This window comes from Sorex araneus, chromosome 6, assembly GCF_027595985.1.
Source record: "Sorex araneus isolate mSorAra2 chromosome 6, mSorAra2.pri, whole genome shotgun sequence".
In the NCBI taxonomy this organism is placed as follows: domain Eukaryota; kingdom Metazoa; phylum Chordata; class Mammalia; order Eulipotyphla; family Soricidae; genus Sorex; species Sorex araneus.
The window spans coordinates 117,656,567-117,671,234 of NC_073307.1; the positions used below are offsets into that span (position 1 = coordinate 117,656,567).

Consider the following 14,668-nt stretch of genomic DNA (forward strand, 5'->3'; position numbering starts at 1 on the left):
ATGCAGCAGTGCAGTGCTGATTGCTGTTCAGTCTATTGTTCAATGACCTAGTTCTGTACTGAGCATGTTCGGCATGAGGCGGAAACACTATGAGTGTTCTCTTCTGTAAAATGTTTAGAAACTTGAAAATATTCTTAAAGAGCAAACATACAATTACTTGATAGAGGCTGTGTCTCATTTGTACAGTCTCACTACATTTGAGCTTTCTAATAGGATTATTTTTGAATATCATTATATTTCTATAATTAATTCCCATCAGTCAAATTGTGCAGGATGTCTTCCAGTTTCCCTTCATCGTGAAATATGTTGAAGTCTGCACTGGAAGAAAACACAGCAGAAACCTTGCTTTAATCTAGCACCATTTCTATGAAGGAGTTGCAACAAAATTATAATCATGAATTTCCCCAACTGGATAATACTAACTAGGTACATCAGAGGTAGGTGGGGAAACCTCTGAAACGCAACACTTATTATAAAACAGAATGAAAATATAAAGCAAATTAAGTGTGGCCCCCCAATATCATCCTATGTGAAAACACTGCTGCACAAGAACAAATTAACCCAGATGCAGGCCACAACAACAACAACAAAAAAAACAACTACGAGCCACGTGGAAGATTCACACATAGGGGGTTGGGGTGGGGGCAGGGACCGACAGCTGCTTTTAATCAGCCCATTTCTATTTTTGAGTAGCACTTTTGGTTGTCATGATGTAAAGGGAAAGAATTAAAGTACAGATGAGTAGTCCAGGGAAAGCAAAATATTCAACCTTTGTTTTATCACATTGTTTCACATTTCAAGTATTTGCATGTGAATGCTTTCCCTATGTTAAATGCAAAAGGAGTTTTGATGTGACACCTGCAATCTTCTTGAAGATCAACCTTTAACTATATTTTCATGGGGGAAAAAAACAACTTTCTCTGAAAAATCAACAGACCGTGTTACCTATCAATATGCATATTTCAAGTATCTTTCTAGTCATTCATTCTCTTTGATTTTTACTGGAAAATATTCTGAGTAAAAAAAAATAATAAAGTTCCTGAAAGAATATCAATATTTTGACAAGGAAGGAGAAGAGGGAAAATTACATGCCATGGTTTGTAAAATTCTAAGACAACAAAGCTTACATGATGATAATATCTTTTCTTTTATAAAAAATGAAGTGCACTCACAATTCAGTAGTATCAGCTTGTTTTTAATCATAACAAAAACATTCAGAACATTCAACAACACATTCACAGTGCCTTTTGAAGTCAGACATTTTTCTGACTTCATTGAAAAAAATATCTGCACAGATACTATCCTTATAAAATATCAATATTTTGACATGGGAAGTCAAAGAAGAATATCCCACAGAATTCTTGTTAAATAGGCAGAAAATAAATCAATGATAACAATTGTTTCAGCAATTGGGCTGCATTTTATATTTGGTGATATTAAGTACTTGTGTTTGAGATTAAAGACGGGCCCTGCAAAGCCAGGCTGCCCTTTCATATAATTTTCTACCTTGTCTCCCAGAAGATTTTCTTTTTTTTTCTTCAAAGAATAGCTTGGAATGGTTATTTGTCAGCCACATAATCATAAGATAAGAGAACCCTGATGTCTACAAGTTAGCTCTGGGCAGCTGAGCTAAGCAAAGATTTTACCAGTGAGCTTGAACTTGAGCCTAGTATACACAGGATGTGGACAGGGATATAAAGAGAAGTTCAAAGATACTTTACTTCCAAGAGGCTTCAACTTCAGGCCATTAAGTGACAGTAGGTATGCCCTGGAGCAAACAAATACTGACTGTGGTGGGCAAGTTCATAACTCTATTTTTTTTCATGCACTTGAATTAGCTCCCAAGTAAGATATTCTAAAGATACAAGCAAACTATCCCAACACTAATTTAATCTTCAGAGCCCCACCCAGAAAAATTTCCCCATCTGTCTGTTGACAGTGAAATATGTACTTTAATAGTGATGTGATCAGGCACTTAACTTAGGAATTATCGGTAACAAACATGCAGACAACATAAAAGTTACTGAAAAAAAATAAAGTCATCTCTGCTGTTTTATAAGGACTGTTGGCTAAGTGCTTTGAAATTATGATGTATGAGGTAGATGTTGCATATTAAATAAAGATATTTAAATGATAAAGCCCCCTTTAGTGAGAGCTGATGAATGTTAAATGTTACAAGCTACAAGACGGTGGCATCCATCATCTTCACATATTACCAGAGTCGATGACGGGGCAGCCTCACTGATGACAGATAGACTGCTGCATTATTATTATCCCTTATTTCCAGAGTCACTGAACAAACCATTCAACTCCTCAGGCATTATTTTTAACTTTGCATTAAATTAACAACTTTACTCTCTCTACCACAGCAAGATTGATCAATTTTGTGTTTGCATAGAAAAAGAAGAGAGAAAGAAGGAAAGAGAAAGAGGGAGATGAGACAGAGAATGGATTTTGGGGTGACTAAAGGATTAGAGGTTTTTTTTTTTCATCGAGAGAGAAAAAAATCAACTTCCTCTTACTGGCAACAAATGTGAAATTGTGATATGGGGAAAGAACAGCTATGAAACAGTAAGCACATAATAATGGCTTTTCTTTGCACTTAGATAAAAGCTGAATTTTTGATGTGCACAGTATATTTTAATAAAATTTTATATACTATGTTTTATACACTTATTGGCTATTCCATAATAATGTGTGTGCTAACAGTAAAATTGCTCTTAAATTTATGTGTGTTATTTATATGTTCCCACGTAACAATGCTTTTTGTTGTAAAAAATATTCTGTTTATTAATGTAACTTTACAACCACTGCATCCAAGATCCGTGGTAAATTAATGACATTTTTATTATTTTATAGTGTCATTAAATTTTTACTGATCACTCCATCAAATAGAGGCAGTAAAGACCATAATGTAAACTGGGACACTTAGATCAGGCAGCAGGAAGACATTCCATATAGTCTGAAGAAAACTGCTAGCAATAAATGATATTTATATCATCTTTAAGCGTGTGAGAATACTTGGATAAGTTTGGCAAAACTGTTTCAGTAGTAGAGTGGATTGTGTACTTAAATAACAGTTTACTTCCAGTGAGACAAGCCTTTTTCAAACTATATGCAAGATGACTGACTAACCATCTTCTAAAACACAGCACATGAAATGTGATGATGTGTTGGGCATTCTCCCTTCGGGATTACCAACACAGACCTGCCTATACCATACCTCAAATGACTTCAACATGGTCCCCTTTTGTACAAACTGCAGTGGCAAATGGTGCAGGCTGAGAGAGGCTTTTTGTTTGTCGCTTTATAAACTAATATATTTCATTTGACAGGTATACACAGTGGGACAATGATGTGGTATATTTTATTCCAATGGTCTAAATGAGAGGTACTTTACCAGCCTTTATTCAAAGCTCGTGTCTAAAGAATGTTAGAATATGAGGTCATTCATAGCAGTCACAGAACACACACCTAAGAGCTATTACCTATACTGCAGTTAAAATGGGTAAAACAATATAATTATCTCCTGTTAGTTCCACATGTAAAATACATTGCAGCTAGGATTTTCTATACTTGTCTCAAATAAATTGTTTATAGAATATTAGTATATGTACTTGTATAAATACAAACATCCCATAAGAAGGCAAAAGTAGTATTTTATACAAATATAGAGATTAAATTGAAAATTTCATGCTTGTGTAATCACAGATTTAAAGCCACCTATCTTCTATGTGGGTATTTTAGCAAGATATTTTTAAAATAAGAATTTTGATGTCATATCTACTAATACACATTAAAATGTCAAATAATTAAAATATCTTTCAATTTCCTAATAATCAGGAATTTCTGTAGGGAAGATTAACACGGCAGTGCCACCAGTCATGTTTTGTGTGTTTCTGAAGCAGATTTCTAAGATATGGAACAAATAAATGCATTTTAAACAGAAATTCTCTAAGGCCATCATAATACTCTGAGATACTATCTCTCCTCACAGTTTCAGCTATGTCTAAGCTGTTGAATGCTGCCTTCAAAAAGTCCTGATGCTTCATTCCAGCTTTCAGCTTTAGTGTCTCACCAACAAAACATGGAAAACATTAGTGTCTCTCCAGGAAAACTTGCCTAAATAGAAATTTAAGACCACCCTCAAAAGAAGCTTCCCCTTTACCTAACTTTCTATCTTGAGTCCTGTTCCCATCAATACCAGCTGGTCAGTACTATTTGTCTCACTTTGTTTCTTGCCCTCCCAAGCCCTTCCAACCACCCAAGCTTGCTGATTCTTCTCTTGAAGAAACTCAGGGAGAGAGTTTCTTCCTCCCCATGCCCTTCTGTCACTAACTACCCCAGCACATGTTCTCAACCCACACTCTACTCACAGATCATTGCAGCCATTCTAACCTGCCTGATCTTGATACTTCCCTCTCAGTATATCTCTTCATGAGTTTCATTTCATGTTTCTAACTTAAAATTTTCCACGACATCTCATTAAAACTCCTCTACATGGCTGTAAAGGTCTTTCACATACATACATTCTCTACACATATTTTGAAAGTCTATTATATTCAACTTGGGTATGATCCCTGGTACCAGATAACGTCCTTCAAACAAGGCCAGGAGTCAATCCTGAGTGTGGAGCCAGGACTAAGCCCTGAGTATCACCAGGGATAGCACAAAAACAAAGAAGCAAATTATATATATATATATATATATATGCATATATATATATGAACATTGCGTGTGTTATAATATATGTGCACACTACACACACACTCACACACATATAAAACACATAATATTTTTCAGCTAAAACTACTGATTCATCAAGCTTTCAGTAGCCTCTTAATAGCAAAATGGTGCTAGGGATCCTGAATTAGAGCCTAATTTTACCAATAATGTTCACTGTTCACCCAGCCCCTGCAACCCACCTCTGGGCACAAATACATGAACTAGAAGTAGAAATAGGCAAGAATGTTCCTTACTATGTACTATGTACAAGACTCTTCCCAGTGAGTGTTTCTCACATTTTTAATTAAAATTTTTCTTTGAGCTAAATAACTTTTTATATATCTTAACTCTTTATATATCTTATATAACTTTTAAAAGTATCTTAAGTTGGAAGTAGTGAGATGAAAAGATGTGAAGGTAAAAAAAATTCCGGAAGGTATTTAAGTAGGTTTACCAGGAGAGTGGTCATCCAGGTCAGGTTTGGCTTGGTGCTGAGCTACAGAAAGTGAGTCTAATTACCATTACTCCAAGGGATTCTGCAAAGATCTCCCCGAAAATCCTAACTTTCCCAATAATTTTAAATGTACTCTTAGTTTGCTTAACAATTATTATCATTCATTCTTTGTATTACTAATGCTAATATTTAGTGAAAAAACAATGAACTATCCTTAAGGCTTATTAATTTCCATTAAATTCCTTTAGAGAATTAGTCTCCTACTAGACAAACAAGAACAACTCGGGATGATAATTGAGATGAAATCACAAAAAGAGAGATTATGTTGGGGTGGTGGGTTCTGTGAGCACTGGAAGAATCCTAAAGAAAAGAACTTCACAAAGGGAGTTGGGACTCCTCAATCTAATCAAATATGGCTGTTTGGGAATTGGATTGTGTCCTCTTAAAATTCGTATGTTGAAGCTCCAACTCCATCTACCTTAAAATTGATTGAAGGTGATTAAATTTACAGGGGGTCACTGGGATGTATCCCAATCAAATATGATGCATGTCTTTGTAAAAGAGGCAATTATTATATAGAAAGACAACAGGGTTGTGTATTCACTGGGGGAAACCCTGCATAAGGACACTGGGGAAAAAAAACTGTCCAACTGGAAAACAGCCAAGGAGAAAGGTGTCAAGAAAAACAATTCTGCTGGCACTTTGATCTTAGACTTTGAGTCTCAAAAACCAGTGAATAAAAAATATAATTCAATTGTTAAAGCCATCCAGTCAGTGGAATTACATTATAGCAGCTATAGAAAATGAATGCAATGGCAACTTCTGTTTTTTTATGTTATGAAGACTTGTCACTGGCCACTAACTATTCAAATAATAAAGTAACATATTTTAGATAAAAGACCTTATTAGCCTCCAAAACAATTCTCTGAAAGATTGGTTAGGATCTAGTTGTGAGGTTACTGATTTTTATCCATGTACCTATATGTTATATATATATACACACTATACATATATGTGTGTATATATATACACATATATATGTGTGTATATATATACACATATATATACACACTGTGTATATATATGTGTATACACACACACACACACACATATATATCCCATATGGTTCCCCAAGCACCACCAGGAGTAATTCCTGAGTGCAGAGCCAGGAGTAACCCCTGTGCATCACCGGGTATGACCCAAAAAGCAATATATATGTGTATGGTGTATGTGTGTACATACAGATATATATATATATATATATATGTATATACATATATATGTTGCTTTTTGGGTCACACCCGGTGATGCACAGGGGTTACTCCTGGCTCTGCACTCAGAAATTGCTCCTGGAGGTGCTCAGGGGACCATATGGGATGCTGGGAATAGAATCTGGTTGGCCGAGTGCAAGGCAAATGCCCTACTATTGCTCCAGCCCCAACATGTAGTATATTTTTAAAGAAAAAGTTCACCTGCAAAGAGAACAATTAGGAAAAGTCTTCAAATTTCTAGAAAATTTGTATTTGAGGTAAGACATAGTCAATAAAGCCTGACATAAACTGTTCATATAAACTCTCAGGAGGCTGATATAAGTCAAGTCATTGAACCAAAGTTCCTCAGGTGAGTGAAAGTTTCGCCCAATCTCTTCAGTCTTCAGAGGGATGGTGCCATGCAAGCACAGAAGCACGTGCCAGCTGAAATGAATTAATATCTACTACAGAGCTTGTGGATATGTTTTATGAAGCTTTCAAAAATACCCTCAAATGATATATGACAAGTTTCCCCCAAGATTTGAAGAGTATACCAAACTAAGCAAGTTTTCTCCCCACACCCCTGGCAAAGACAGCATCCTGTATCTCTCCTGTAACATATCCTTAAACTCTTGTCATTGACCATTAGGTAAAAAAATGATGAAGCAGCATTAACTCTGAAGGTATGAGACCCTTTTAGGTTTGGGTTTCACTAAGTTTAAGTTTGCCTCATCAGGATTATAGTGCTTACTGAACCCCTTTAACCAAATGCTTCTGTCTTATTCATATGGTTTTAATAATAGTTTTAACCAATTGCAAGGTTATTTATAAGTTTGCAACTCCCAAGTAGAGTTATAGAGTGTTCTGATTTAAACAAATCCAGTTGTGTGGCAGCCCAAATCTTACTTATATGTGGTTTCTAAATTTTTATTCATGTACAGAGGCATGAGGCATATTTGTTCTCAAATATTCTACACTTAACTATTTGTTTCAGTAACAAGTTCACAAAAAGTTCCATTGTAAAATTATGTGAATTTCAATTTCTACTGAGAAACTTACAACTGAAGAATTTCAACTCTCCCAAAATCACCTGTGAGACTTCATTATTCTAACATTTATCATTTGAAAAGAGAATGTCACAATAAAATTAACCACCAGTAATGCAAATGTCTTTGTCCAAAAAGTTATCTTGAGAATTGCATCCGTTCAAAATCTAAGAACTTGATTTCAGACACTTATTAGATTTATAATGTGTACTTTTAAATAATGCTTGTGGAAACACAGGTGCAGTTTATTTAAGTTCAAACCATCAAAGCTTTATAAAACAGAAATGAGTAATTTTTATCGAAATAAGTCTCCAATTTAAATTTAAGATGACAAGCTGATAAATTTGAAGATATTTTTCTCAGAAACATACATTCTAAAAACAAGTGGGGAAAAAAAATGTAAGGTATCACCACTCTGCATTTGTTTTAATTTATGAGATGGACAAAAATATCACATCTCCTAAGAGACTTTTCTATAATTTAAAGAAATATTTGTGCTACAAAAATAACATATATCTTTAAAAGTAAAACCAGGAGGGCATGAGAAAATACTAGTTTAAGAAAGAAATTTAAAGGCTTCTTCATTCCGTGAGCACAGACACCAAGGAAGGTAGTTAGTTACTCAAAGCTTCACATCGACCAGTAACAGATTGAGAACATAACCCTCTGCTTCTAGACCCTCTATTCTTCCTTTATTCCCCTCACCTACTTTCCACTCAGCCAGTTTCACGTGTACTTCAGACAAACCATGAGGGTTCTGGATTACTTCATCTATAAAATGAGGGAGCAGAAATCACTCATCTCTGTGTTTTCTTCCAGCTTTAAAATCATATGATTCGATAATTCTACTTGACTTTCGCACTCCTGACTCTGCAGCGCATGCTGGTAAAATGGCTTTGTCGTGTCATTTTAAAAAAATAATCTGAGCAATTATTCATAGTGTCAAGAAAATCACCAATGACAATTCTTATGTCAAACATTTCTACCAAACTACGGTCATTTTTAAGGCCAAAAAATGTATTTGTGACTCCTGAAGTTCCAGCTCCACCACAGGCAAAGTGACAGAAGGAATGACATGTGGGAAAGCAAAGGAAAGTGGTCAGTCAAATAAGAAGGAAAACATTTTCATTGGAATTTAGTGTAAATGTGCGCCTAAATTCCTAATTTGCTATTATTTATTGTGATGGCACTAGCTCAGAATAAATTCCTTTTTCTCTGGGGAAAATAATGTATATACATGTTATGATTACAGTAATACAGAGGAAAGCTCCAGGAAAAATGAATTAACCCTTTGATGTCAAGACATTGTGGCAGATTCTATTATTATACGACTTCTAGGATATAGAAAGTGCTACTAGATCAAGGGAAATCAATAATGACTTTTTATATAAACAATAGAAATAATCCAAGACTATGGCTGATTGCTTAGAGGGGAAAAAAGCATTCTTTCAGATGAAGTAAAATGAAAAAAAAAATAGAAAAAGCTTTTGTGAGTTTTAAAAATCTTTTAAAAGTAAAAAATATAAATAAGTGTAAAAGAAGAAAATATTTAGGATCCTCTTCAAAATAGTGCTCCAACACAGCAGCATTATTTCATAGGACAAAAGACAGTGTCCAACTGTGGTGATATGTGTTAATTGTATGGTTTTCCAAAGATGTGGGAGAACTGATATCAATTACAGTATAATTACCATTACTTCCAACAGAGTTAACATGTAGTTACCACAGAATAACGTACAATTAACTGGTGTCACATTGCACACCAGACTAACTAAGACACAAATTAAAAATTCTTAAATGTAGCCATAATATTCTTCTATCTCTTAAAAAAATAAAACAACATTTCTTTGATAATACCATTATCATTTTCCAGAAACTAATGCAATTATTTCAAGGTGGGAGTAACATAGACCTGTGAGTTAAAAGGAAATATTCTGAGCTAAGAAATGAAATGTGGAATAGGAGGGAGATGTATGGATATATCAATAAAATGTTAATCATCTGAACTTTCACCATTTCCTTGAAATTTCTGGAAATTAGGAAGTTATATTTTAAAACAAACTTCAGAAAGTATTTTCTCATGAATGCACCTAAAATTTGGATTTTATCAAACACTGAAGAGCCTGCTTACGGGATGTAGAAGTGAGCTCTGTCTTCATCTTAGCATAGGAAGGAACCTGCTGCGGAATTTCTGGTTATTTGCTATGTGAAATGGTAAATCAAGTCTGTCTGGGCAATTTTTTTTATCAGGAGGTGAAGTAAAGGGATGAAGAATGCTGCCATTTAGTCTGAAGAAGTAAAAATTCTCCCTTGGAATGTCTCAAGTCAGCAACAATAACACAGGATGCCGCCACATGCTGCACTCGAGAAGGGCACGTGTGGGAACACATACATGCCAAATGCTCATCGAGGTTTAATTAGAAGAGAACTGAAAATGGCAGAGTGCAATGCTGTGAAGTTGATGAGAGGACAAAGGGAAAGTAGCTGCATTTAAAATACAGTGACAGTGTATCTGCTATATCCGTTTCAAACATCTGGGCTTCCAATTATTTATTGAACTCATGTGTAAGAGTTATTTGGGAATACTGCAAGCCATTATAGAACAGGAACATGCAAACTGCTTTGTAAAATACTTCCAGGATTGAACTCTTGCAAGAATCTTGAACAAATAAATGGGTGAAAACGGCTGTGAGATTATCTTCTTTTAGTAAATGTGTGAAAACCATGAAGAGGTTAATATGCTAAGAATAAATTTTATACACAGCAGGCTATTAACAGGGCAGCCAATAGTTTACTAGGAACTTAAATTCCACATATTTTTTTAGATTTTGTTAATTTCTTAGATCTGACTTTTAGTAGCTAAATGCCTGTTTGAGATTAAATGAGGCTAGACACATTTGTAAAAGGCGGCACATCTTGTTTGAAGATGACAGAATCACATACATAGACCCACAAAGCTTTCAAGACATTTGTTCTCCAAGTAATCAATATTTTCTCTTTTTTCACCGAGGGTGAGGCTCAGGAATACTTGCATTATGCCTGCACCCAGTTTCATGTTTTATGCTACTCAATTCATGACCCTGTTCCAAGGCTGCGAAGAAAAGCACACTGCGTAGGAAGGAAGGATGACAACAGCACAATGATGGGTACATCATTATGCCATGCTATTTCCCCTTGTTCCCACATCACTGCTGTATTCCTCTGATGACTGCAGCCTCAAAATATGTGCTGATCACTGTGTGTGTTAGGCGACACTGCCAACCCCGAGAAACTAATATCCCAGATAGAGTACATTATGCATGTGATGTAAATGAGGTATGTGCTGGCCACATATCGGCTGTTTGTCATCAGAGAGCCAGCAAACAGGGAGGATGAGGGCAAATGCTTATTATTCCCTCCCACTACTCACAAAAAGTCCCTCACTCCCCCCCCCCAATTATCTCTCAGAACAGCTGATCTTCCTTGGGACACAAGTGAAATATTTTCCATTTAAACTATATTCTGTGCAGAGATTTTTGCTTATGATGCACTGTAGCACTGTCATCCCGTTGTTCATCCACTTGCTTGAGCGGGGGTCAGTAACGTCTCCATTGTGAGACTTGTTACTGTTTTTGGCATATCGAATATGCCATGGGTAGCTTGCCAGGCTGTGCCGTGAAGGCGGGATACTCTTGGTAGCTAGCTGGGCTCTCCAAAAGGGGCGAAGGAATCAAACTCGGGTTGGCCACATGCAAGGCAAATGCCCTACCCACTGTGCTATCGCTCCAGTCCTTTGTTTATGATATTAAATTAAAAAGGGTATGTCTTCACACTCAGAAATTAGACATTGAAAAGTTGAACATTATAGATATAATACGAAAGGTACAGACTGCATTGACTTTTTTTTTTTTTTAACTCAGAAATTGGCCAGAGAGACAGAACATGGATTAAGTCACTTGCCTCATGAAATGAGGCCTCATCAAGCCTGGCTTGATCACTTGCACCATAAAAGATCCAATAAGCACCTCCAGTAGTGATCCTTGAGTACAGAACGAGGAGGGATCCTTCAACACAGAGCCAGGAGTAAGCCCCGAGCACTGCTAGATGTGGACCCACGCCTCCTTCTCCCAAAACCTCAAAAGCAAACCCCAGACCAAACCAAACCAAACATAAAACTCAGAAACTTATCTTCAGCATTTAGCTTTGACAAGTAATTTAAATATTCAGATAGTAGCATTGGGGCTAAATTTATTCTTTAATTCATAAGTTAAAACTGAAATTTAAATGTAAAATTGGGGAATTAAATAGCAAAATAGTTTTCAATTTTCGAATCTCATCTCTCAGTTTAAAAAACAAGAGCTTCAATGCAATTATACAGCCTTTTCTGTAGAATGAAAGATGGTGCTTAGATAGCAGTTAATTTTTTAAAATGAAATCAAAGTGGTGTCTCCAAGATTTTCATACTAGACCATTTATTTATTTATTTATTTGGCAGCAACTCCTGTATTTCTTCCCCTTGTAAAGGGAAATTCAAATTGAGCAGCATTCCATTCTTGCCCCCCCTGGGCCCCCACTGGAGGAGACTGCAGGTAATGAAGTAACTCTCCTCCATCTCTGAGCTGTAATCAGTCGGTCAGCGTTCGATCCACCAGAAAAGGAGCACTTCTCAGAGCCCAGGGAGTCATCTGCCTACAGCTCAAAGGTGGACAGAGGCAGGTTTCTGAGTGAGCTGCGTCTCAAGACAACTGGTCACATAAGTGCCTCAGTGTAACCCCATAACTCAGAGTCTCTCTATTTACATAGAGACAAGCACACGTTTTTATTCCTAAGGTTGGATAGCTGTTCTCCAGTCCCATATATCTCCTGCCTCGGCTAGGACAACCTTGGATGATAAGCCAGAACAGGAAAAGGGCTCAGACATTGATCCTAAGACTGTCTATCAGGAGTTAATTTGCACAGTCTTCAGTGGAAAAAAAAAAACATTAATCCATAAACTAAATAGCAGAGTTTTAAAATCTGTCATTTTTTAATGGCACTCCCAGGTCCATTAATGAAAAGAAGATCATGACAATTACACATTTTAAAAAAAATTATAGATCTGACAACTCTATTTATTTATTTATTTATTTATTTATTTATTTATTTATTTATATTTTTGGCTTTTTGGGTCACACCCAGCAATGCGTAGGAGTTACTTCTGGTTTTGCACTCAGGAATCGCTCCTGGTGGTGCTCAAGGGACCATATGGGATGCTGGGAATTGAACCCAAGTAGGCTGCGTGCAAGGCAAACATCCTACTCACTGTTCCATCTCTCCAGCCCTAGCTCTGACAACTTTACTGCATGTATGTGACATGAAGGACAGCACAATCTAAAAAGAAAGACTAAATCTTCTTTTCATGATAAAAAAAATTGAAATTTTTATTATGATCAAAATATCACTATTTGACATATGACCAAATAGTGCAACAGATATTTGATTCCCTGATACCCCATTTGGTCCCCTGGGTCTACCAGGCATTATTCTTGAGCACAGACAAAGAAATAAACTTTGAGCACTGCTAAGTATGGCCCCCTAAAACCAAAAACACAGGGGGAAAAAAAGGACTAGTAGGGATAATGGTTTTGCTGATATTAGGTCTAGCATATAAAACCTGTAATTTAAATGTCTCAAGTTGTAGGCTGCATTCTCTTTTGGGTAATATGATTTAAGTGACTAGATTATTAGATTGTTCAAACAAACATACAAGCTTTGATATAAATATAATCTATTTATAAATTTTTCTGTTTGAAATATTAATTTTCCCATGAAGAATAGCAAATAAATTTATTTATAGCATTTACCCTTTGTACTGTTTCAAGTTTCATTGACCACTGTTCATCATATACATTACTTTCAGTTAAGCTGATTTGATTATAAAACTCTTTGTTATCATTTCTACTTGAAGATAAATAATTTTTAAAAAGTTCTTCCAACAGCACCCCACTGCTAATTTTGATTTCATTCAGATACCTTTCAAAATGATGTGATGCCAGAACTGATTCTGGAAAACCAGACTATTAAAGCCAGATGAAATTCATGAATTCAAACAGCATTGTGATCTTACCGTCTTGTGGTGCTCAATAAATCTCAGGAAAAGTAAATATTTCCTATAAACCCCAGAGATCTTCAGTACAACAAACCTGATTTACTTCAAATAGATTTCAGTTTCTTTCACATCCTCTCTTTCCTACCACCACCCACAAAGATGATAAACAAAAAATTGTTTTATTTATGCAGAAAAAAAGTGATGACGTGCTACTTATTTATCTATCAGCCTGAAGCCACTTTGAGTCTACCTCATGTGACTACAACAGAGGCAGGAGGCATAGAGTGTAAAATCATCCTTTCTACAATTACAATCACTGTTTCAGTTACCCTGCTCCTCACATATCACTGTGATCCATATATAACCTCAGTGACCACCAGCATCTTAGACATTTGATAGCCCTTTCACACACTTAGCTAAGTTTAAAGGTAGGATCATTCTAATTTTGTAGAACATACTGAGGCTCAGTCAGATTAGAGATTTTGCTGAGATCTAACAGACTGAGTCAAAGGAAGGCCAAAAAGTCAAGTCTTCTGATTTAACACTCTAGCTGAATTTCTTCTACTCTTCTGTAGCTTAATTTGTGTGCTTGACAGTTTTAGATCCAAGTCAAGAAATTAGAGAGATCAGAATCTAAGTTGCCTCCCCAAACCTTACAAGTTGGCATTTATTTTATATTTAAGCTATTCAAGTCTAACACTTACTGTACTTTCGTTAAAATAAATAAAATGAGCATTGGATTCTAATAAATCTTCACTGATCATCTCTCAGCAGTGTCCCTATGCCAAGCTATGCTACACGTCGTGTCTATCGTGGTCTATCTTGTATAGTTCATTCTTCTGCAGAGTTTGTGAGGCCATATAGTTAGAGATGCACACTCTGAAGCTCCTGTTACACAGGGCTGAGTAGACTAGGTGGGTCCCAGAATTACATACTCTAGAATCCTGCCATAGGAGAGGGCAGAGAGAGCAGCTGCCCCTTGTAACTGCTAGAGCTTAGATAACAATTACAAAAAGTAGTCAGAGACTACACCCTAATAGCAGTAGGCTATTAGGTTACCCTAATAGCAGTAGGCTAAGACTGACAGGAAGAAGGTGAAAGAGCAGATCTGTTTAGAATTCAAGTA

General features: G+C 36.0%; 1 protein-coding gene across 5 annotated transcripts in view; it reads right to left on the minus strand.

The window, feature by feature from the left end:
- Positions 1–14,668, minus strand: part of SOX6 (SRY-box transcription factor 6) — a 650,955-nt gene that overhangs the window by 42,730 nt on the left and 593,557 nt on the right. The gene's annotated exons all lie outside the window — the stretch shown is intronic.